Source organism: Pelodiscus sinensis, chromosome 11 (assembly GCF_049634645.1).
Source record: "Pelodiscus sinensis isolate JC-2024 chromosome 11, ASM4963464v1, whole genome shotgun sequence".
NCBI classification, from domain to species: Eukaryota; Metazoa; Chordata; order Testudines; family Trionychidae; genus Pelodiscus; species Pelodiscus sinensis.
In genome coordinates this window covers 38594965-38621343 of record NC_134721.1, presented here as the reverse complement: position 1 = coordinate 38621343, position 26379 = coordinate 38594965, and the positions used below count along the sequence as shown (strand labels likewise).

The 26379-nt window shown below is 44.1% G+C and overlaps 1 protein-coding gene across 16 annotated transcripts in view; it reads left to right on the top strand.

Moving 5' to 3' along the window:
- Positions 1-26379, top strand: part of LOC102448489 (plasma membrane calcium-transporting ATPase 2) — an 858088-nt gene that overhangs the window by 173438 nt on the left and 658271 nt on the right. The gene's annotated exons all lie outside the window — the stretch shown is intronic.

Below are 26379 nucleotides of genomic sequence, written 5' to 3'. Positions count from 1 at the left end.
GGATAATCGCGTGTATTTCCAGGACTGGACTATACATAGGCAAAAGATTTTGAGGGGAGAAAGCTGACTAGGTCACTTGACTGAATGACTAGTGATCAATGGCACGATGTCTAGTTGGCAGACAGTATCAAGCAGAGTATCCCAAGGGTCAGCCCTAGGGCTGGTTTTGTTCACCATCTTCATTAATGGTCTGGATGACGGGTTGTGTGACAGGATGAGGTCACAGAAGACTCCTTGGAGTGATTCCCAATGTGCAGACAAAGCCACTGACACTCGCCTTCCTGTTCTCTGGGGCTCCTCAACACCCTGTCCTGCCAAGGCACAAATCCAAGATTAATGACTCCCTGCTCCGAGAAGCAATACAGACACGAACTCCCTGCACGTCCAAGGAAAATGCAGTTTAGGGCCCAGTTTCATGAGATACCACTCCCAAAATGGGATCAGAATCCCAAATACATGATTTAGGTAAGCCCCCTTTAACAATGAAAGGGGGGATGTACACACCGATTGCTCCCCCAGGTAATAATTATTTACACTGTGCTTGATAGAAAAAAAAAGTGATTTTATTAAGTACAAGCAATAGGATTTAAGTGATTTTATTAAATGCAAGCAGTAGGATTTAAGAGGTTATAAGTGAAAGCAAAGTAGATTACAGACTTAAAATAACAGAAAACATTTAGCTAATTCTAACACTAAAACCTCAGTAAAAACTTATTACAAACTCAAAACTTTTCTTATCCCGCTAAGCCTTCCAAAACCAGGGAAGTCTCCTTTTCCCTGGAGTCTTTGGTTCATTCCCTTGGGTGTGCCATGCCAGCCAGCCAAAAGACAAAGACCTGCTGGTTTCTTATTGTTTTAAATATTTTTTGCCTGTTTTTTAAAGACTTTTGCCTGGAAAGTTACCTGACCAGTCACTACCAGTTAGGGAGATCATGTGATTTCTTAAGACCAACCACTGCTAAGACTTAAGGACAAAAGGCTATTTACATATAATTTGGCCAGACATTGAGGCATCCCAGAATTGGAAATAATTTGATAGCTTTCCTTTGCACATAAGATAACAGATCTGGCAGATTATGATGAAGATTGATAGGTTACATGAAACAATTTGTCCAAAGCACCTTTGACTTACGCATATCTGTGTACATTTTCTAAAGCATGCGGGGAGGGGTCTGTCACAGGTTGTTTTACATTATCAGCAAATTTGTCGATGACACTAAGCTGGGTGGAGAGGCAGATACACTGGAGGGTAGGGTTAGGGGTCTAGACTGATCTAGACAAATTGGAGGATTGGGCCAAAATAAATCTGTTGAGGTTCAACAAGGACAAGTGCGGAGTCCTACCCTTAGGATGGAAGATGAGGAAAGCCAGAGGGAGATAGAAAATGTTCCAGGGAAAACCTATTTCCAGCAGATCCAGAAGTAGTTTCCATTTCAAAGACAAGTCAGGTTGGCTATGGCTTTTTTCTGTTTACACATTTAGCAGGGAAATAAGGAAAGGCAGCTCCTAACTGATTGGTGATAGCGGATTTATGGGTTTTGGCATACTGGTTTTATACAGGTATTAGCAGACAGGCACTTGCATGTTCCCAGTCTGCATAAACAGGTCATCTTATGTATGGTAGATATTCTTCTAAAATCTCAAGATCTTAGATGAATCATTTCTATCCAGGCTTTAGCTGTCTGATTGGTGCTCAAGAAAATGCTACAGGCCTAGGATTTTCTAGAACTGAGACACTTTACTGTCATTTTAATTCTAAGACATACTGTGGTTTCTGAGATGTATTTAATCAATTTTGTTGTAAAAACAGGGACCATTTAAAAGCTGAACTTCTTTGGGAAATGTGGAAGAAGGATAATGGAGTTGTTAATTTGGACTAACTCTGCTAATTATAATATCAAACTGGTTTGGCACAGCTCCTATCTTAGTCTTGAATAACTCCTAAATGCCTTGCTTAGTTCAGTTTTTTCAAATCAGAAAAAAAAATCCATTTCTCTACCATATAGTGTTCCTGCACTAGGCATTGATTGTTACTCATGTCACACAACATAATTGTGAGCTTATTAATGGCTGCTGTGAGTATTTTTCAGTTGAGAAATTTTTATTACACTGAAAAAGGTGCAGTGATAACTGTTTTTGACAGATTTGCAGTTTGAGAAGATGAAGCCACAGGGTGCTCATTTAGGTGAATTCATTATTTCATATTTTTTCAGGAACCCAGTAGAGATAATCTTGCCCCTATGATTAGTACTTCAAAGTATCCAGTATCCAGGTATGACTCGGCTTTTAAAATTAATTACCCAGTTTCCATTTTCTCTTGTAGAACACATAAGTTGTTAGGTAACATTTAAAGTGCTCAAAATTGATTTTTTTTGAACCCCCATTAGGTTCATGTTCACAGGATCACCTTGCACCCTCCTGGAGTCAGTTGTCATTCAGATCTGCCCACATGCAAGAGCTTTCTATTCAGGGCCTTAAATTACAAGCTTTTCATGGAAGGGTCTGTTTTATTTCTGTGTGTGTGCAGTGCTTAACCTACTGCAATGCCCATCTTGATGTGTGCCTCTTGCACATCACATAAATATTTAAACAAAAGCTGCTGTGTAATCATAAATTTCTAAACATGGTATTGTATGTGTTTTCTATCCTTTTGAAAGGGGAAAAATCTACTAGAGACCTTTATGTTGTTAATTTTTTGGTAAGTTTCAGAAATCTTTGTTCTGTTTTTGTTAGGGGTACAAATTAGAATTGCAAACAATCACAGTGCTATTTAGGTTCATATGATGTCAGCCTACATCAGACTCAGAACCTAGTTACACAAAAGAAACAGCCAAAGGCAGCAATTACAATCTCTGGGAGTGATGGTTTAGAATGCAGTTGTGTGCTGTCTGTTCCTTCAGCCTCTCCTTTTTGACAGACTGGTTCAGTGGAACATATGCTACAGTTTCACAGGACTATCAGTGTGAATAGGCAACGCTGGATTTACTTGCAATGTGCACTGTAGAACTAGCACCTTTGTGTATTGCACTTTACGGTTGCCTGGTATGAGAAGGGAGGGTATCAGAGCCAGGTTCCAGCCCAACCCCAAGCATCTACATTACAACTTTTAGCCCTGCAGCCTGAGCTCTACGGCCCAAGGCCCAAGTTCTGACTTCATGTGGCATGTTCTTTTATTGCAGTGTAGTCATACTCTTAGAGGCTATCCCCCCACTGCCCACTTCCTCCTCGTCTGTGCAGGCAACATCAAGACTAGACTATCCCTGACAGGTGTTTGTCTAATCGTTCTTAAAAGCCTCCATTCATGGAGATTCCATACTATTTCTTGGTAACCCATTCTGGTTCTTAATCATCTTTATAATTACAAAGCTTTTCCTAATATCTAACCTAAATCTACCTTGCTGCAAATCAAACAAACTACTTTTTGTTCTCCTTTCAGTGGACATGGAGAACAAGTGAACCCTGTCCTCCACATATTTAAAGACTGTTATCAGGTCCCTCTTCAGTTTTCTTTTCTCAGGACTAAATATACCAGTTTTTCTGAACTTTCTTCATAGGATAGGTTTTTTAAAGCTTTTATAACGTCTGTTGCGCTCTGCTGGACTCTTTCCAGTGTGACTATATCTTTCTGAAAGTATGGTACCCAACACTCTAGCTCAGACCCATCAAGCCCAAGTAGAGTGGAAAAACTCTCTCTCATGTCTTAGATATTTCTGGTTGTTTTGAATTCTAATCCTGTCCGTCAAAGGGCTTGCTACCTCTGCCAGCTGGGTGTCATCCACATAATTTCTACTTCACTATCCAAATCATTCATAAAAATAGTGCTGGATCCAAGACTACAACCTGAGGGACACCACAAGATTCATCTTTCCAGTTTGTCCGTGGACCATTGGTACTACTCCTTGAGTATCATCTTTCAAATTGCACCCGCCTTCGTAGTGGTTTAAGCTACAATTTATATCCTTAGTTTGCCTATGAAGAATGTCGTACTGGGAACATGTCAACCTCTTTACAAAAATCAAGGTATATCATGTCTACCGCATCCCTTCTCTCTATCTACTAGCCCTGTAATCATGTCCAAGAAGGAAATTAGGTTTCTTCTTGAGAAGTCCATGTTGGCTACTGCTTATCACCATATTATACTCTAGGGCAGTGTTCCCTGTAAGCTGAGCGCTTGGGCGGCCACCCAGCAGATATTCAGGTGCCACCCAGCTGATTAGCAGAGCACCCACAGTTGCTTACAACAAACAGCATTTGTTTCTAATGGTGGTACACATCTGCGCATTCCTCAATGCACATAACAAAATTAATTCTGCCCAAGGATGGAAAAACTTAGAGCAAACCTTGCTGTAGGGGCCTATACATTAATTGTTTAATAATTTGTTCCAACATATTTCTACTTTTCAAAGTTAGGCGAACTGGTCTATAATGCATCAGGTCATCTTTGTTCCCTTTTTAAAGCTAGATACTACTTTTGGACTTCCTCACCCATCTTCCATGAGTTCTCAGAGATAATTGCTAATGGTTCCAAAATAGTTTCAGCTTGTTCCTTAAGAACCCAAGGATGAATGGTGTCAGACTCCACTATTTGAAAACATCTATCATATTTAAATTTTTAACCTGTTTTTTCCCCCAGTATAGCTCATATTCCCTCCCCTTATTGTTAATATTAATTGTGTTACTTATCTGGGCACAATTATCTTTATTTTAAGTGAAAATTGGCATTGTATAGGAATTAAACACCTGAGTCTTCTTGGTGTTGTCTGTTAGCTCTCCTTCCCTGCTAAGTAGTAGACCTAAACTTTCCTTTGACTTTCTCTTGTGCTAATGTATTTATAGAGCCTTTATATCCCTTGGTAGGTGTAACTCAATTTGTGCCTTTGCTTTTCTAATTTTATCGCTGCATGCTTACACTATTCTTTTGTATTCTTTAGCAATCTGTCCACGTCTTTTTATTTTTAGTTGTAAAGGACCTGATACAACTATAGTTGCCTCTTATTCTGATCATCCTTCCTTTGGATCAGGATGATTTGCTGCTGTTCTTTTAATGCTGTTTCTTTGAGAAATAACTCACTGAATTATTTTTCCCCTTAAATTTTCTTCCAATGGGAACATACTTATCAGTTTTCTGTTTAAGATCTGAGTTTTTAAATCATTGTTCTTATTCTGCTGCTCTCACTTCGTCCTTTCCTGAGAATCATGAAATCTATAATTATTTGATCACTTTCTCTGGAGTTCCCTTCAACTTTCAGATTCATAACAAATTCCTCCCTACTTCCAATGAATAGATGGTTAGTAATTGGGTTAACAGTATCTTAGGCTAGGCAGCAACAGTTTGTATTTTATGGTTGTTTCCTAGTGTAAATGCTAGTCCTGGTTTCTACGTCATTAAAATCTCAGGGGAAGATTGTCAGTACTTTAGAATAGTAGAAGTAGTGTGTGTCAAAGTGTGCCTGTCTGCTATTGATCATCTGATAACCAATTACTTATATTAATTACTTATATGAAAGCGGAACAGCTTCAATAGGAACGAGAGACTCCCACCATCCCAGAATATCCCAATAACTGAATGGGTTGGGCATTCTCCTGCAATATAGAGGACTCAAATTAAAATCCCTTCTGCACTTAGAATCATACGGTGGGAAGAGACCACAGGAGCTAATTGAGTCAAAACCCCTGCTAAAAGCAGGACCAATGCCAACTAAATAATCCCAGCCAAGGCCTTGTTAAGATGGCACTTAAAAACCTCTAGGGATGGAGATTCCACCATCTAGAGATTCACATTGCAGACTTGTCAGGGCTATTCCTCAAGCTGGCACTCTGAGGGTATGTCTACACTACCCCCCTAGTTCGAACTAGGGGGGTAATGTATGCATACCAAACTTGCTAATGAAGCCCGGGATTTGAATTTCCCGGGCTTCATTAGCATAAAGCCGGCGCCGCCATTTTTAAAAGCCGGCTAGTGCGAACCCCGTGCCGGCTACACGCGGCACGGACTAGATAGTTCGGATTAGGCTTCTAATCCAAACTATCTGTACGCCTCGTGGAATGAGGTGTACAGATAGTTCGGATTAGGAAGCCTAATCCGAACTATCTAGTCCGTGCCGCATGTTGCCGCGCGGCACGGGGTTCGCACTAGCCGGCTTTTAAAAATGGCGGCGCCGGCTTTATGCTAATGAAGCCCGGGAAATTCAAATCCCGGGCTTCATTAGCAAGTTCGGTATGCATACATTACCCCCCTAGTTTGAACTAGGGGGTTAGTGTAGACATACCCTGAGTGAAGAAGGTGAGGCTGCAATGACTTTGAATACTTTGCCTCTCCGGGCTCTGCTTACAAAAACTCTCCAGAGTCACAGATGCACTGTCTCTGAAAAAAAAAATCTGCCACCCTCAAGTGATTTACCCTAAAAGAAAATAGGGGAGAACATTCGAATTCCTCCCCCAGGGGTATCCCAAACTCTTTTGCCTCAAAAGAGCTTGGGGGAAAAAAAGAGAAAAACAAGCTGCCATCTCTGATAGTTGACCACCCAGTCTTAGACACACACAGACCCCCTCAGGCCCCTCTTACTTTCCAGGACACAAGAATCAAATCACCTTAAAAATGATTTTTATTACAAAACAAAAGATATACTTGATAAAGCATACTTGATTGCTAGGTATTACAGAGCAATTGAGTGTAACAAATTAAAACAGAGAAAATCTCTGGGAACAATTCTTAGATAGTGAATGGGGGAGGAGAGGTGTGGTGGCGTATGCACACCCCACCACAGGTGTGAGACTATACAGAAGTGATGAAGCCACCTGCTCAGCCACAGGGTTGCCGACCATCTCTAGAGTCTGTAAATATTCCATTGTCTTAGGGTAACACCGAGTCTGTAAGCAGCCCTGATTGCAAGGTAGTATGGCCCAATGGCCAGAGTCAGCAAATAGCCTTTGTCTAAGGGTGGCACAATGAGCTGGTTGGTAGCCTTGCTCACAGGGCAGTACAGTTGACTGGCCAGAGTCTATAAGCAGCCCTTGTCCCAGGGCAGTATGGTCTAGTAACCAGAGTCTGTAGCTCAGGAGTGGGCAAAAGGGCCTCCGCAGGCTGGATCCGGCCTGCCAAGTGGGTTGATCCAGATCACAGAGGCCCTGCTGCTTCCCTGCCCCCAGGCCGATTAGGGCCTTGGGGCAGGGAAGCGCACGAAACTTCCTCCCACCCTGTGAGGAGTTTCCTCTGCCCTCCCCCCCACCCTGCGAGGAGCACATGGCACTTCAAAGTGCCGTATGCTTGGACAGGGCAGAGGTAGGGCAGGAGGAGGCTTTGCACACTCCTCCCACCCCCAGGCCAGTTGGGGTTTGGGGGCAAGGGAGCCCAGAAGCATCCTGGCCCCGTGCCTTTTGGGGCAGCTTGGGGCCTCTTCAAAAATTTTTGAAGTGGCCCCCGGCCAAAAATTATTGCCCACCCCTGCTGTAGGGGAACTGGTCTACCCTTCATGGATCCCTTCCAACTGGTGTCGCTGACATGTCATCCCACGTAGCAGTGGGGGCTTTCAGTTCCCTGGCAGTGGCTTCCCCTTGGGGGCTCAGCTGGGTTTGTGTAGTGGCAGTGTCCAGGAACTTCGGTTCCCACTGTCTGGATCGCTGGCTGTTGCAGCCCCGGAGCTCTGGCTGAAGGTCTTTCCCATTTGCTGGCCAGCCCAGGCTGAGCTTCTGTGCTGCCTTTTATACTGCTCCAGCATTTGGAGCAAGCCCATTCTGCATGAAGGGGCAGGACTTCCTCCACTCACAGGGTCTTAAACGCACCTGCTTCACTGCGGGGTATGCACACAAACCAAAACCACAAAAATAAAGAAAAATACCCTAATCACATCCAAATTCACATTTCCCTTTATTTACTCACAATCCCTTCCTGGTTCAGTCCACATCCATGCCCCAAATTCCTTGGAGGCATGATAGTCCTGTCTGGATTTAAATCATTCTGTGTGTCTCAACTCTTGGCTTAACTTCCCCAAGAAAGAAAGCAGGCAAGGTACCTTATACAATTCAAATTTTAGTACTGTATCCTCATTGGTTCTTCTGTCCCCCTGCCAACACCATTGGTAGCTACCTGAGTTTAACCCCTTAGTCACCAGGTGCTGGCCAGCACTCCTATCTATTACAAGAGTGAAGCTTTCTTTGAAGGCAAATTAACTCTAGGTAAAGAATCATGTGTCTGGCTTCAGTGGTATTAGCCTTCAGTCTTAAGAGCAGGTGGGGTGAAGAGGCAGTGAGTCAGCTATTTAATGTATCTAAAATCGATAAAAAAAATCATATAGAAAGGGATCCATTTCACAGGGGGAAAGAGTGAACAGAGTTACTGCACCATGGAGACAACTGGACAAATTATGATTCTGAAAGAAATCTGAATTACTGAATCAAATTAACTGAACTACAGTTTACTGACTAGCACTTAACTTCCATTTTTGGACTGGTGGCTAAGCAAGTATTGCCATTCTCCCTGCAGGTGCCACTTGAAATGATACTTATCCTCTTAAGAATTCACTCAATAAAAGTGAATGAGTTCCTTGCAGAGAACATTGTCATATCTTGGCATCTTGCAGAGTTACTAAAAATGCATTCAGTACCCAATGGTCTTGTTAAAGGCTGAAGCAGATGAATCAATGCCAGGTTGTCCTTACTGATACCTAAAAGTTAAACAAAGCTTTACAAGTTAAATAATGATGTTTCTGAATATGATGTTCAAGTATATTACTGAGAAGTACAGAGACAGAGGATTTCACTCGGCTTGCATTTATGTAATACCATGAGTGTCTGAAAAAACAACAACCCCAAAACAGGTGTAGTGGCGGAAAGTACTCAAAGTGTAATCCCAAAAAGTGCTCTTAGGTTTCTCTAAGTAACTGCATCAGGTTTTAACTATACTTACACAAAACCCACTAGACTGTGTATCATTCCAAGCAGTTGCACCCATCACTTACTTCAAAAGCAAGAAAAGGAAAAAAAATTAATTTAGCAGTATATAACCCTTCTCCTTCTTACTATATGTACTACAACTAAACCTCCTTGTCTGTACACAAAAGTCTGATCTTATTGGAAAAACTTAGAAAAAACAGTGCATAGTCCTTGCAGCACCTTAGGGTATGTCTACACTATAGCATTATTTCGAAATAGCTTATTTTGAAACAGTTATTTCAAAATAACGCGTCTAGACACAAAATGCATTTTGAAATAGCATTTTGCTATTTGAAAATAGCGCGTCCACACTACTAGGACGCTGAATCGCATTTAAGGCTGGCCAGAACCAGTTCTGGCAGCGCATCAGGTCAGGAGTTACCTTGTGTGGCTGCTGTCTGAGGGTATGTCTACACTACCCCGCTAGTTCGAACTAGCGGGGTAATGTAGGCATACCGCACTTGCTAATGAAGCCTGGGATTTGAATTTCCCGGGCTTCATTAGCATAAGCGGGGAGCCGCCATTTTTAAATCCCCGCTGCTTCGAACCCCGTGTAGCGCGGCTACACGGGGCTCGAACTAGGTAGTTCGGACTAGGGTGCCTATTCCGAACTACCGTTACTCCTCGTGAAACGAGGTGTACCGGTAGTTCGGAATAGGCACCCTAGTCCGAACTACCTAGTTCGAGCCCCGTGTAGCCGCGCTACACGGGGTTCGAAGCAGCGGGGATTTAAAAATGGCGGCTCCCCGCTTATGCTAATGAAGCCCGGGAAATTCAAATCCCGGGCTTCATTAGCAAGTGCGGTATGCCTACATTACCCCGCTAGTTCGAACTAGCGGGGTAGTGTAGACATACCCTGAGGCTATCTGAAGCCTATGCTTAAAGGGACCTCCCCCCCGACAGCCGGTTCTAAGATTTCCCTGCTTGCTTGCCTACCTCACTGAGGGACAACAAAGCATTTTTTTCTCTGTATGATATGGTTGCCCTCACACAGGACACCACAGCACTCTGCACCATGGAGCCGCAGCCACCCCTGGGCACTCTGGTGCTTCTCCTGGACGTGTTGCTGTGAGCCTGGCAGCATGTTCTGCAGGCAGTAACAGTCTCCCTGGTGTGCCCCGCTGGGGGCTTGTGCCTCATTCCTCCCTCGTGTCCTTCCACTTACCCTCCCAGCCCCCCCCTTCCTGCTGTACAATAAAAGACACATGTTCGTTACAACAAAGCCTCTTTCTTGAACAAAACTGGGGTGGAGGGAATGAAACTGAGGTGAGACTGGGGAAAGAAGATGGGAGATGGGAGGGGGAAACCTGGGAGGAGGGAGCTGGCAGAGGGAGGCAAGAGGAGGAAGGGGGAAGAGAAGCTCAGGGTTGGGGGTCTTGCTGGCCCAACTGTCTTCCAGCACTGGGGGTATGAGGGCCTCGGCGTTCCTGGGGGTGTGGGGAGGGTGGGAAGGAAGAAGCAGGAGGTGGAGAAGGAGTGGGAGGAGGAGTGGTAGCTGGGAAGGCAGCAGAGGCTGGCTGGCACTGGCTGCCTGGCTCATGCTGGGGCCACTGGGTCAAGGGCAGTGACTGCTGGCTCTGGGCTGGCAGGCTTGGAGCTGGCACAGGCACTGTGGCCAGAGTCTATCCCTTTAAGGGCTCCGGATGGGGGGAGGGAGAGGAGTTTACATGGTTGTGCCCAGAGTGGCCACCAGGGCACCCTGGGAAGGGCTGGATCCCCCTATTTTGAAATAATCATCTACAAAGCGCTTATTTCAAAATAGCAATTGCGAAATTGGTGTATTCCTCATGGAATGAGGTTTACCAATTTTGAAATAAACCCTCCGCTATTTCAATTTAATTTAATAACAGCTGTTATTTCAAAATAACTTTGCTGTATAGACATACCCTTAGGGTATGTCTACACTAGCCCCCTAGTTCGAACCAGGGAGGCTAATTTAGGCATTTGAACTTGTAAATGAAGCCCGGGATTTAAATATCCCGGGCTTTATTTGCACGTTCCCGTCCGGCCGCCATTTTTAAATGCCACTAGTCCGGACTAACTGACCATGGCTACATGGGGCAGTTAGATGGTAATTCAAACTAAGTCCTTAGTTTGAATTACCTGTTACTTCTCTTGGAATGAGGTGTAACAGGTATTTCAAACTAAGGACTTAATTCAAATTACCGTTTAACTGCCAGTGGCCCCAGCATGAGCCAGGCAGTTAGTGCGGACTAGTGGCGTTTAAAAATGGCAGCCGGATGGGAACATGCAAATAAAGCCTGGGATATTTAAATCCCTGGCTTCATTTGCAAGTTCGAATGCCTACATTAGCCTCCCTAGTTCGAACTAGGGGGCTAGTGTAGACATACCCATAGAAACTAACAAAAAATCTATCAGAAGCTTCAGGGGGTAGCCGTGTTAGTCTGTTACAAAAAAACAAAAACAACAACAAATGGTCTGGTAGCACTTTATAGACTAACAAAACATGTAGATGGTATCATGAGCTTTCATGGGCACAGTGCCCACGAAAGCTCATGATACCAGCTATGTATTTTGTTAGTCTATAAAGTGCTACCAGACCATTTGTTGGTTTTTTTAAAAATGTATCATGAGCTTTTGAAAGCACAACCCACAAGATACAGCAAATTTTTTTGCACTTTTTCTCCAGAATCTTATCTCCTGTTACCTACCAAACAAATTCCTCCTTCATATTGTCCCTTCAGTCTGGGATCATACTGAATCAAGTTTGAGGAAGGGACTACTATAGGGTATGCATTCCTGTTATGTCAGTGTTAAGATTGTGAAGCAGTATCTGTGTTATAGAGTACTTGTATCGAGGTGTGTGACACTGGGCAGATGACTACAGGTGTGTATAGTTAGTTGGCTTCACTTTCAATTCTTTTTGAGTTTTTATCTGCTGGTGTGTATGCAGCAGTCTTGTCTGATATCCATACATTGTGTTATGTATATTTCCCTTGACCCATTTTTTATATTTAGACAGGATCTCAAAGTGGCTTTTTACATTTCCACAAACAGCAGGAGTTTCGAGATTATTTTTGTAAAACAAGATGCTGCTAGCAACCAAAAATAACGTTGTCCATATTTTCAAGATTTTTCACGCAATTGGGAAAGCTAGATTTTTTAAACTTCTACAACCAATATTATTATTATCCACTTTCCAGGAGGCTTTCTGAAATAAGAGATTGAAAGTAAAGTTTCTAAAAGAGTTCTTTTAATTTAATTTTAACTGAAAGTAAATAACAAATTTACTAGAAAATAATCAGAAAAAATCAATCTTCACTTATAGAGTATATGTTGCAAGTTTAGGGGAGAGAATACTATTCTTCATGCAAAACAAAGGTCTGTTACCTTAACTGAAATACTGAATTCACTCTTGATTGTAGAATCACAGTTAGTGCCATCATTTTACTGATGTAATAGTAGTATAGGTTAATTATGTTTGTAGCCTAACTTTCTTCTGAAATCACTTCCTTCTGTATCACTTCTGAATATTGAACAGTGTGAGAATAAGACCCCCAATGCTTCATCTAAATATGAATAGAGAAGTTTTGTTCTTCAAGTGATGTCCCTGTGGGTGTTGGACTTGTCCCAGAGTTGCAGATCGGAGATTTTTTTAGCAGTGTTTGGCTGGGCCGCGCATGTGAGGCGGGCAGAGCCAGATTAAGGGGAGGGCTAGCCGGGCAGCTGCCAAGGGCACCAACCTATGGCGGGCACCTGATGGCAGCTGTAAGGGGCGCTGCGCCCAGCCACGCGGTGCCCTTTAGAGCTGCAGTCAGGCACCACGCACCCGGGGCTGAGAGCTGCCCAATAGCAGCTGTAGGGTATGCAGTGCACCGGGGGGCAGGGCCGCGAATGAGCCGTGTGCCTGGGGGCAGAGCTGCGCATGCGTTGCACACCTGCTGCCAGGGGCGCAGGAATGGCCCGAGCCGGCCTTGGTGGCGGGGTGTGTATGTGTGTGCCGTTCACACCTTGCAGTTTGCGTGTGTGGCCCATGTGCCCTCAGTTCCTTCGTTACTGCCCTCAGTTGCAGACAGAGCTTGACTCCTCTCCTTCCTTGTGATTCCTAGAATTAGCATTTTAGTTAGAATTGTTGTTTTAACGTTCACAGTCGTTATTGCCACTTAGTTGTTAGTTGTTATCCCCCCTCCCCAAAGCATTTTCCGAGGGAGCTGCACCATTAGCCTCTGGTGGTGGCCTCTTCAGCCTTCATTTAAAAAAAAGAGAGAGAGAGAACAAACCTTCACTTCACACTATGGACCAAAAAAAGAGAGTAAAAGAGCGGATGGACACGGGTCTTGCATACCCTGTCTGGGTGAGGCCCATGTTCCCCAGAAGTTCATACACTGCTGAAGCCTTGTCACCAGAGCCTGCAAAGATAGGGAACTGAGGCTGCAATTGCTGCTTTTTGACAAGGCTCTGTAGCCCCAAACCAGCAGGCATGAACGCAGCCAGTCTGACAAGGCCAACAGGCTAAGGACTTGTCTAACCTGCCCTTAAATATCTCTAGAGATGGGGATTCCACAACCTCCCTAGGCAACTTATTCAGTGTTTAACCACCCTGACAGTTAGGAAGTTTTTCCTAATGTCCAGCCTAAACCTCCTTTGCTGCAGTTTAAGCCCATTGCTTCTTGTCCTATCCTCAGAGGCCTCCTCCTTGTGACACCCTTTTAGATACCTGAAAACCGCTATCACGTCCCATCTCAGTCTTCTCCTTTCCAAACTAAACAAGCCTAATTCTTTCAGTCTTCCTTCATAGATCATGTTCTCTAGACCTTTAATACCCTTGATGTACACAGGGCTCTGTCCTTCTATATAGAACACACACGACTCGTTTGCAAATTGCATATTTTATGCATCTCACGAGCTGAACGTTCTCATGGAACACCTCTCTCCTCTCAGTGCATCTCCAAGCTGATTTCATCTTGTACTACCGAGTGCTACTTCCTACAGGACAGACCTCTCCCTATGTCTCCCAGAGCTCACTCAACATGAGCTACAGCAGCCTCAACAACATTCCTCAAAGGGGTCCCTTTTAAGGACATTTGCTGTGCTGCCACTTGGTCATCTAACCATGCCTCCATGAGACATTATGCAGTTTCCACAGAGATGACTGTGACCCCCCAATGCTGCCAGTGCAGTTCTTTCCCTGTCTCACAAGAGTTAAACCAAAGCCCTCCTACCAACGTTGGGTACTACTGTATAGTCATCAACAGTGGAGCACCTACAGGGACATCACTCAAAGAAGAAAAGGAAGTTACTCACCTTCTGTAGTAACGACAGTTCTTCGAGATGTGTGTTCCTGTGGGTGCTCCATAACCCAGCTGTCCTTCCCACTTCTTCATATCAGCTCTATTAGGGTACACTGGCTGGGTGTGTGAATTGCAAGATGCGAACAGCATGTGCCTCCCCACTATGCATGAATGGCCAGGCCAAACACTACTAGAAAAATCTCTGATCTGTGGTGCTGGGACTAACCCAACACCAACAGTGGAATACCCAAGGAGTGTTTTTTTCAGGATTATTGGCAACATTTCCTTGAAGTATATTAGCATAGGGGCAGGTAAAGCACCTAGCTACATTACTATTTTTGCATCATTATTTACCATCCAACTCCTATGGCACAGTTAGCAGAAAGCTTAAGTTCCTTGTTTTAGCATTCCTAGGAGACTGATATCTGAGACAATTCAATTTCCATGGGAGTTACTGGGGAGGGATGGAGGCAGTGACTAGATAAGTTCTGAAATAACTCAGTCAAACCAGAACACACAGAAGTTATTTGAAGTGACCGGGAATTGGTGCAGCAGCAGGACCCAGTGGGACATTCTAGAACTTTACAGTAAGTGGTAATGAAGTAGGTCAATTTCTAGTGCATGTTTGAAACAGAAAGAGGGAGGTGAGAAAGAGATCTAATTTCACATCTATAGTAAAGTGTTGGCCTTTAACTTCCAGGAGAGAGATATTTTGAGACCCAGAAACAGCATGCCTGTAGATCTCCTGGGGATTCTTATTAAGATAGAGGAGATGTCAGAAGGGAATGCACCAGGAATTAATATGATTGAGAAGTGGAAGAGGTTAAGGAAATCTCAGATTTTTCCTGCCCTTAATTTCCTTTTCTGAGGTTTATCTAGCTGGCGATAACTGAACTCATTTTAGTCCATCTATTTTGTTTTTGCAGATGTTCAGCAAAGGGACCTAAAATATTTTAACTTACACTCAAATTAAAGATACATGATCCATCCCGCACACAAGTTAGTCCAGTCTTGCAGAGTTACACTTCCTCATCTAGAATAGTAATAGAGATGTAGCCATGTTAGTCTGATCTTGCTGAAACAAAAGAAAGGACTATGCAGCACTTGAAAGACTAACAAGATGGTTTATTAGGTGATGAGCTTTTGTGGGCCAGACCCACTTCCTCAGAATTTGATTTGAGGAAGTGGGTCTGACCCACAAAAGCTCATCACCTGATAAACCATCTTGTTAGTCTTTCAAGTGCTGCATAGTCCTTTCTTTTACTTCTTCATCTAGTTATTCTTGTTGAATTCATTACAACAGAGTCAGTCTTTACGCTTCCTAGGATATTTCATCCCAGATAATCAGCCTGCTTTCTAACTACAATATCCCTCTGTACCTTGTGAAGTGCAGTCATCTCTGGTCTAGAATGTTCCACCTATTTAGCAGTGCACAGCAAAGCTACGCAGCTGTTTGTATCAAGGGGAAAATACACCATGTTCTAGCTAATAGCTGCAGTAATGAAGGAACATTGTCAGTAGAAATGGTATTAAATAGTGTTCATGATAAAAATATGGTGAATGTAAATGTAGGTCAGAGCATTGGATGGGGCATTGGACTCACGAGACATAGATTCTATTCCTGGCTGTGCTACTAATCCAATGCAGGACCTTGAACATGTTCAACTCTCTGTGCTCTCATTTCCCTTCCTTGTCAGACTTACCTGTTTAGATTATAAGATCTTTAAGGCAAAGACTGTCTATATCTCCCAGCAGTATACAGAGGCCCAAACCAAAATCAGAACCCCATTGCATTAGCTGCTGAACTTGCACATATAAGAGATAATGATTAACTGTTAAAAGTTTAAAAATTTAATCTAGATTCTGGTCATTCCATATTATATAGCATTCTGTACAATAAAAATCCTCATTTTTCTAGATCTGTCTATGGTTTCTTAAGACTGTACAGAAAAGTTACTGTATATATTTAAAAAGTCTCTCTCTCTATATATATAAGAAACCTTTTCCTCAGGATGACAGAGTAACATCATCACGTCTCTCTGTATCCCACTGTCCCTCTATCCACCCCCCTCTCCTTTCCCCAATGCTCAGCTGCCACGTGTGGCCTCCCTCCTCCACAGTGACTGGGGGGAGAGCGCAGGGCCTGGCAAGGCCTTGGAGTGGCTCCTTCCTGCAAGCGGCCTGGGGGCAGAGTTGGGCGCGATCTCTCCATAGCTCCCCTCCCCAGCTGCCGGGGGGGAGGAAGAGCAGGGCCTGGGAAGGGGAGGCAAGATCTGAGGTGACCTCGGAACTGGGGAGGAGAGCTGGGGCTGGGGCACCCTTGGACTTTCCACTGAGCAGAGGGGGAAAGGGATGGAGAGAGTTTGCTGTCTGCCTTGGGAATAGTGCAGGGCCAGGGTAGGAGTGAGCCTGATTTAGCCCCATGCACCACCACCCAGAAGCCATCTGTGGTACGTGGTGCCCAGCTGGAGCTCGCATTTCAAACCCGGGCCCCAGTCCTGAATCCCTGCTGCACCCCACACCCCTGCCCCCAGCCTGATAAAAGTGAGTGATGATATGGGAGGGAGGATGGAGTGAGCAGGGGCGGGGCCTCAGCAAAAGGGGGAAGGAGGCGGGGCAAGGGTGCTCGGGGTTGAGGTAGATCCTGGATTGCACTTCAGTTAAAAAAGCGATCTTATGCTTAAAAAGGTTGGAGACCACTGAGTTCTGGAAAAACAATGTTAAATACAATTGGAATCTCAGAGCTTATGTTTTTGTATTCTCCATGTAGCATTCAAGATTTATCTACGATTTTAAAATTATGAGTTGGAAACATAAGAAGAACTCTTGGGAGGAAGAAATTAGCTCTTATTATTTTCAAGGGATTTTGGGACATATCAATTTTGTCATCAAGTAAGGAGTAATCCAGAACAGACACCATATTCCTCTAATCAAATTAGGACTGAAGACGTTGTGCTTGTTCTCCATCAAAGTTGCTTTTACTTTGTGCAAACACTTTCTGTCTGGTATAGCTAAGAGCAAAGACAATTTTGCCTGATAAACATTGACATATAACACCATAATAGGGGGAAAAGCATATTCAGTTGGACAAGCTTTGTGGGTTTTTTTAGTTTAATTTTTATTTTAATTAATCTACAGTAAAGTCTCTCTCCATACGGTGAAATATCTGCTTAAGATATGGAATATCAAGTGTAAAAGATGGTAGAGATAGCTTTCAGTATGTAGAGTGGAGAAACTGAACTTATGTATGCTTTGGAAAATAAAGAAGCTCCCTAAATTTAGCTCACACAAGCAGATTCCACTTATTTTGAGCCACACTGTGTGGGATATTTCCAACCTTGCATGAAAGAGGGCATGGGAAGATTTAATTTCTATTTGGACATTTCAATAAATAAATTTTAAAAAAAGCTGACAGCTATATTGGAATTTATGCTTGTATTTTAATTCTCTAATGTTAGCATTCTGTAAATATGATGAGAGAATAAGGAGATAATTACAAATATTACAGCTAACACTTCTGCTATTTAAAGAAATTTTGTTTAGTAATAAAAACTTAGCAAAAGTAACTTATTTCTTGTTCTAATAAATATTTTCTTGAATGCAAGAACATTAGGAAATTGCATTTTATCAGAAGCAGTACTGTATTACTCCCTGATCCTGGCAAGACAGAATGATTTTTAAAAAGTGTGATGGCTCACTAGTTTTCTGATTTCCCCTTGCTTTCATTTGAATGCCTTCTCTAACCCCTTTACAGATGCTGTACTCCACTGCATGTGCTCTGGATGCAATTTATTAAACATTGTGGATTAAAATAATAGATTATTAAAATTCACCAAAAAGATGTGTCCCTTTCAGATCAATTCCCTATCAGATGAATTAATCTTTCAGAATAACATCGTGTGACATTAGAGAAGTGATGCATTGGAATAGGAGTTCTTAAACTTCATTGCATTGTGACCCACTTCTGACAACAAAAATTACTACACTCCTCCAGGAGGCGGGGGACCAAAGCTGGAACCTGCCAGAGGTCCACTACCCCATGTGTGGGACCAAAGCACCAGGGTTTCGGCTCCAGGCACAGGTCCTGTAATCTGAGTTCTGCCACCCAGGGCCAGCGCCTTGGGGTTTCTGTTTCAGCCCTGGGCTCCAGGGCTCTGGTGACCCTGTTAAAATGGGCCACCAACCCATAGTGTGAGAATTGTTGCATTAGAATAATGGAAAAAAATCCAGAGATGTCTGTATTTTGCCTTTGTCTGCAGACTATTGAATAAGCAAAGAAATATTTTAGCTGTATGATTACACATAATCAGCCAATTTCTTTTGTAGGAAGCACTCCCTACTAGGGTACTGGCACTTCATAATGTGCGAAATCTCCAGTGAAAATGAATTGATATCTTTCAGTACAGTTATAGTGTTCTCAAGTTACAGAAACAATTATTCCTGTGTAAAGGATATTGGAGTCTCCAGTCACTTAGGGTATGGCTACACAGCAACATTATTTTGAAATAACTAGCGTTATTTCAAAATAACGTAGTCCACGTCTACACAGCAGGCTGTTATTTCAAAATAATATCGAAATACTGTCAAACTGGAGAAGTTCTTACTCTGACTCCTGTAACCCGCATTGTATGAGGAGTAAGAGAAGATGGAGGAAGAGTGCTCTATTTTGAAATAATTTCTGTGTAGATGCTCCAAATTTCAAAGCTCAATTTGGCATAATTGCATGGCTTATTTTGAATTAAGTCACCAGTAACTTGAAATAATTTACACAATTTGAGCTATGTAAATTGCATAGCTTACTTTGAGTCAATTTCAAAATATGGCACTGTCTACACAGCACTTTTTCAATATGGAGAGAGATCTATCTCATAGAGCTGGAAGGGACCTTGAAAGGTCATGAGGTCCAGTCTCCTACCCTCACAATGGCCCCCTTGAGGATTAAGCTCACAACACTGGGGCTCAAAGAGTGCACAAGTTGCTCAAACCACTGAGCTATGCCTCCTCTGGCTAGCTTGAAACATTCCTTATTTCACATGGTATGAGGTTTACAGGGCTGTAGCGATAACAAACCCACTATATTTTGAAATAATAGGTGCACTCAAAAGACATGGAACAGCTATTTCAGGATACCTCCTGTATCTTGAAATAGTGCTGCAGTGTAGACGTAGTCTTATAGGCATTTATGTGATATCCATCACCATAGTATCTCCTAACATAGGGGTTTTGTCTCAGTTTTCCCCCCTATAAAATGGGAACACTTACTCTGGATTTGTTGAGTTACTCGTATTTCATGTAATGGCTGGGTTAGTTGTGTTTAACTCTGAGTATAGCTTCATCATCTGCTTGTAAGGTTATACTTTATTTTCGGCAGATACATGTTCCTGGTAAAAGTATTCATAAAATTTTTTTTAAGGAGGTCATCACTGAAGGTCAAGTTCTCTTACTTGTAGGTCACAATCCATACTTTATTTTAAATCAATTCTTGACCTCTGGAGTATCTAGTTTTACAACAGAATTACCAAAGATTGATTCAAGTTTATTCAGAAGTAGAATCCCATGGAAATATTTGGCAAACATGGTGTGCTGCTTTCCTTTAATCTTTTACATTCCTGAGCATATGGAGAACACAAATTTAGAAAGCTTTATTGTGAACCAGGCTTTGAGCTTTTAAAGTTCATGAAGTAGCTACATTAGACAAACAAAACCATGAGTAAACTCAAGTTTTCATTTAGTTGTAAAAATTAAAACTTGACAAAAGTCTCTGGAAAAATCCAGTATATATTTTGAGAGAATTGTTGACCACACAGTATTCTTTTTAGTATCTTAAATATTAACCACAAATCTGAAGTCTTTAAATTTATGCAGACTGACCAGAATTTTCTGAACCATGATACTGAAAAATGTTATGACAGCCCGTGACAACAGTAGATGCTGCACAAAATACAAATTCTCAATGCAACAAATAGTTTATTTCTCTTTCTGCTGATCCCTTTTATGCAAGATAAGGGTATGTCTACACTGCAAAGTTAATTTTAAATAACAGCGTCTATACATGCAAACCGCTATTTTGAAATTAATTCAAAATAGCGGAGCGCTTAATCTGAATTTGGTAAACCTCATTCTACGAGGAATAATGCCAAATTCGAAATAGCTATTTCAAATTAAATGCTGTGTACACACTTAATTCAAAATAGGGGGCCTCCAGCCCTTCCCAGGGAGCCCTGGTGGCCACTCTTGGCACAACCAGGAAAACTTCCTCTCCTCTCCCCCAGCCCCGGAGCCATTAAAGGGGTAGACTCTGGCCACAGTGCCTGTGCCAGCTCCAAGCCTGCCAGCCCAGAGCCAGCAGTGGCCACTGGGGCCCCTGACCCAGTGGCCCCAAAACATGAGCCACAAGCCACTGGCAGCCACCCCTCCACTGCTCCCCAGGAGCAGCCTGCCAGCTCCCAGGAGCTTGCCAGGGCCTGGAGAAGACAGGCATCTTCCTGGGCCAGGGTGGAGATCATGGACCTTATTCAGGTTTGGGGGGATCTCTGCACTAGATGGAGGAACGTGGCCGTCTATGGCAGGATAGCTGCCAGCCTGGCCACCAAAGGCCACATGCGAACCCAGGAGCAGGTTTGCATGAAAATCAAGTTGATCCGGTGAGACCCCCAACCCTGAGCCCTGAGTTTCCCCTCCCCCTTCTTCCCCTGGCTTCCCCCTTTTAGTTCCCTCCTCCAAGGTTTCCCTCTCCCCTCTCCCACCCTCTCTCTTTCCCTCTCCCACCTCCTTTTCCCAGTCTCCCCAGAGGTTCATTGCCAAGGGAGGTGGTGGAATCTCCCTCTCTGGAGATATTTAAGAACAGGTTAGATAGACATCTGTCAGGGATGGTGTAGACGGAGCTTGATCCTGCCTTGAGGGTGGGGGGCTGGACTCGATGACCTCTCGAGGTCCCTTCCAGTCCTATTATTCTATGATTCTATGATTCATCCCCCTCCAGTTTTGTTCAATAAACCCAGTTTCTATTTTTGAACATACGTGTCTTTTGTTTGACATGAGGAAGTGGGGCTAGAGCAGGATAAGTGGAAGGACGTGAGGGAGGAATGGGGCAAGAGCCCCCGGTGGGGAGGAAGAAGGTGGCTCTGAGGGCTCCTTGGGGTGGACATTCTCCTGCAGGGCCTCCTGGATCCTGACAGCCCCCTGATGGATCCCTGGATGGTAGTCTGCAGCAAGTACAGCCAGCCTGATGGCAACAGCCCCACGAGACACATGCCCAGGGGCAGCTCTGGCTCCATGTGGCCGAGTGCTGTGGTGTCCCAAGTGCAGGCAGTCAGGGCACTCCAAGACAGGACTGCTTTGCTGTCCCTCATCGAGCTAGACAAGCAAGCGGGGAACCCTGAGAACTGTCTGCCCGGGGTGAAGGTCGGGTCTCTTTAAGCACGGAGCTCAGTTAGCCTCAGGCAGCAGCCCCACACACTAAGTCCTAACCTGATGCCCTGCCGGCACTGGTTCCGGCCAGCCTTAACTTCGGTTCAGTGTTAAGTGTGGATGCGCTATTTCGAAATAGCAAAACACTATTTTGGAATAGGTTTTGTGTGTAGATGCGTTAATTTGATTTAGCTTAATTCGAATTTTAAGTATATTGAATTAAGTTAACTTGAATTAACACTGTAGTGTAGACGTACCCATAGGTATTATCCCCTTACAAGTTCTCATTATGAGTTGGTCTCTGAAAGGCACAAGGGAAAAATGCATAAGTTAGTCAAAAAGCCACTGCAACAATTTAAAATACAGTGCATATTAAAGCTAGAAATGCTTCATAAGACACTAAAGTTAAAAGGAAAAATGGTTATCTGTTCTGTAACAGGTGTTCTTCGGTATTGCTCGTGTCTATTCCATGACCCACTTCCCTTCCCCAATGCTGGCATCTCTGGTAAAAATAAACTGAAGGTGGGCGGAAAGTGCATGGCACCCCTTATACTGCACAATAGAGGCACCATTCCAGGGGTGTCCAGAACCCTCAGGTAATGCTGAAGGAAAATCTCCTGGCAATAGTGCATGTGGCATGCACACATGCCTAATGTGAAATAGACAGAAGCAATGCATCCTGAAGAACACCAGTTATGGGACAAGTAACTGTCTTTTTCTCAAGGGAAATTATGTAAAAATTGCTACGAGACTAAATAAAAGTTGTAACTGAGTCTTAAATCACAGGAATGATCATTTGCAGTTTTGGATCAGTTTACTTTATTTAGATAGTTAGCTACACTGTTGCTTGTCGATATTTAAAAAAATAAAATTACTTCTCTCCTTCTCTGAGGGTATGTCTACATTAGCCCCCTAGATCGATCTAGAGAGGCTAATGAGGGTGACTGGACTTGCAAATCAAGATTGGGATTTAAATATCCCACGCTTGATTTGCATGTTCCTGGCCGGTCGCCATTTTAGAAATTGACTAGCCCGAAGTAACTGCCCACATCTACACGCGGCAGTGAAATGGGCTTCCGATTTCAAGCCCCTAATTCGAATTAGGTGGTAAACCTCATTGCAGGAGGAATGTTATTTGAGTGTGTTATTCTGATCTCATGATGAAATTTAGAAGTCAGTTCTTCTTAAACGCTTCAGTGAGGGAGGAAAAAAATAGAGGGAGCATTAACTTAGGCTTTGGAGATGTATATGACCAGATATTTCATCTTAGGGGCTACCTACTTTTTTAAAGACTGTTTTTTTCAGACTTGCAGACAATTTAAAGAATAAGGACAGAATTTAGAGTCCCACTCAATTTTTATTTTGAAAGACAGTTGGATTGAACCTTTAAACATTATTTCAAAATAACTAACTTAAAAATAATAACTCCCAAAATAAGAAAATGAAAATACAGTGTCCCCACTATGAGAGAGCCTCAAAATTAGTCTGAGGCAGGCTCCGTTATTGTGGATGCGTTACCTCGACATAGAGCCCCACAATGCATTGGGAAGTAATTACTTTGAATTACTCTGGGGAGAAGTTATTTCGAAATAGCAGCAGTGGAGCGTCCACACTAATGATATTTCAAAATAACTGTTCTGAATAATGTTTTGAATAACTGTATTGACTAACAGCAATCATGATTTGCTTCTGAAGTGAAGTTACCAAATATCTCTAGCTGCAAGAGAATGATTTATTAGGAAAAAAGTTATTTCCTGGCAACAGTGTTTCCACTAGGGATATTAAGGACTAGTCGACTAGTTGACGATCCAATAAGCAAATGCTTATTGGATAGTCGACAGGATAGTTAAATAGTTGCTTCCCCCACCTTGCTGCCTCTCTCAGCAAGAGAGGCAGCAAGGGGGGAGGGGAACAGGGGGATGCTTCAAAGTGGCAGCACCAGAGTGAGCCCGGGATCCATGCGGCACTGCCGCTTTGAAACACTGCGGCGGCATTTCAAAGGGGCAGTGCCGCCTTATCGACTAATCAAATAGTTGAAGCAAAAATGCATCAATTATTCGATTAGTGAAATACATGCTACTTAACATCCTTAGTTTCCACCTGTTAAACCTGGAATGGAGAAATCTGAGTACAGGCAGTCCCCGGGTTACGTACAAGATAGGGACTGTAGGTTTGTTCTTAAGTTGAATCTGTATGTAAGTCGGAACTGGCGTCCAGATTCAGACACTGCTGAAACTGACCGCCAGTTCTGACTTACATACAGAATCAACTTAAGAACCCCAGGCGTCCCCAAGTCAGCTGCTGCTGAAACTGATCAGCAGCTGATTCCAGGAAGCCCGGGGCAGAGCAACTCTGCCTGGGGCTTCCTGTAGTCAGCGCTGGTCAGTTTCAGCAGAAGCTGACTTGGGGACGCCTGGGGCAGAGCAGCTGGGGTGCTACTGGACCAACCCAGCAGCACCCCATCTGCTCTGCCCCAGACGTCCTGATTCAGCCGCTGCTGAAACTGACCAGCAGCGGCTGAATCAGGACCTGGGGCAGAGCAGCTGGGGTGCTGCCGGGTTGGTCCAGTAGTGCCCACGGGCGCTGCAGGACCAATCGGCAGCGCCCCAGCTGCTCTGCCCCAGAGTCCAAAACAAAAGCCTGGTCTGCTGGGGGGGGGGGGAGCACACTAGCTGCGCCCCCCCCCCAGCAGACCAGGGACACGGGGAGCAGAGCCGCAGCGGCAGCGGGGTGCCGCGCCTCTGAGGCTTTGCTCTGGCAAAGCCTCAGAGGCGAGGGACCCCGCCATGGCTGCGGCTTCAGTCTGGGTGCCTGTGGTCTGCTGGGGACAGTCCCCAGCAGACCACAGGCACCCTGACTGAAGCCGCAGCCGCGGGGGGGTCCCGCGCCTCTGAGGCTTTGCCAGAGCAAAGCCTCAGAGGCGCGGGGAACCGCCGCTGCTGCCGCTCCAGTCTGGGTGCCTGTGGTCTGCTGGGGACGGTCCCCAGCAGACCACAGGCCCCCGGACTGAAGCCGCAGCCGCGGGGGGGTGCCGCGCCTCTGAGGCTTTGCCAGAGCAAAGCCGCAGAGGCGCGGGGAACCGCCGCTGCTGCCGCTTCAGTCAAAGCGGCAGCAGAGGCGGTTCCCCGCGCCTCTGAGGCTTTGCTCTGGCAAAGCCTCAGAGGCGCGGGACCCCCCCCGCGGCTGCGGCTTCAGTCCGGGGGCCTGTGGTCTGCTGGGGACCGTCCCCAGCAGACCACAGGCACCGGGTCTCAAGGGGCAGCAGCAGCGGTTCCCGCGCTTCTGAGGCTTTGCTCTGGCAAAGCCTCAGAAGCGCGGGAATCCGCCCGGTGCCCCTGGTCTGCTGGAGACGGTCTCCAGCAGACCAGGGGCACCGGAGCAGCTTACGAACGGGGCTTTCTCGCCCCGACTTCCGGGGCGAGAAAGCTCCGTTCGTAAGTGCGGATCCGACATAAGTCGGATCCGCGTAAGTCGGGGACTGCCTGTATATAATTTCTGGACTCCAGATAGTATATTTGCATATAGCTTCATCCGGTGGGTAAAGTGAAAAAACAGAGGAACTGGAATGCCGCTGAGCAGAAATGTCAGTAGGTCACCACTGACTGTACATACATCTTGATCTTTTAATAGTAAGAGAAGTAACATGTAAAGAGCTATTCTGATAGAGTTTTTATGATTCAGAATATTTAATAATATTGCTGTGTGAGAGAACATGAAGTTCCCACACTGACAGTATAGTGGTCTAAGGGCTTTTTATGTTCTGAGTGTTATTTAGCACTTTATACATTCAAAGAATAGTTTCTCTCAGTGCTTCTGCAAGTCAAAATTTCAAAATGGACATTCAAAATTGAAGAACACACACTTAGGCTATGCCTTCACTGCCAGTTCTTCCATCATAAAATATGCTAATGAAAGATTCGTTAGCATAAGTCATGATCTCATTAGCATATTTTCTGCCGTTTCTTTTTGCACAAGGGGTTTTTGCACACAAAGAAGCAGTATGGACGGGGGGTTTTTTTGCACAAAACCCCAATTTTGCACAAGATCCTTATGCCTGTCCCAGATCTTGTGCAAAACATCAGGGAAAAATTAAAAGACCTAGAGATGTCCTATATAGAGTGCCTAATTATATTGAAGAGAACATAAGAACGGCCGTACTGGGTCAGACCAACAGTCCATCCAGCCCAGTAGCCTGTCTGCCGACAGTGGCCAATTCCAGATGCCCCAGAGGAAGGGAACGCAACAGGTAATCCTCACATGATCCCTCCCCTGTCACCCACCTCCAGAGAAACAGAGGGTAGGGACACCATTCTTACCCATCCTGGCTAACAGCCATTGATGATCCTCACCTCCATGAATCCATCTAGCTCTTTTTTGAACCCTGAGGTTGACTATGCGCTGAGTCAAGCAAAACTTCCGTTTGTTTGTTTTAAACCTGCTGCCTATTAATATCATTTGGTGACCCCTAAGTCTTATATTGTGGGAATAAATAAATAACTTTTCCTTATTCACATTTTCCACAGCACTCATGATTTTATAGACCTTTATCCTATCCCCCCTGAGTCTTCTCTTTTCTCCATATGGGACCCATTCCAAACCCCCTTATCATTTTGTTGCCCTTTTCTGAGTCTTTTCCAATGCCAATATATTTTTTTTAACAGACAAAGCAATTACAGTTTTCTGAAAATATTAAGTGGGTGTAAATATCAAGGATGGAGAAGAATTTAGCATGATTCATAAATATCATGGAATAGTTGAGATCCCAAAGCTTCTGAACAGTCATGAA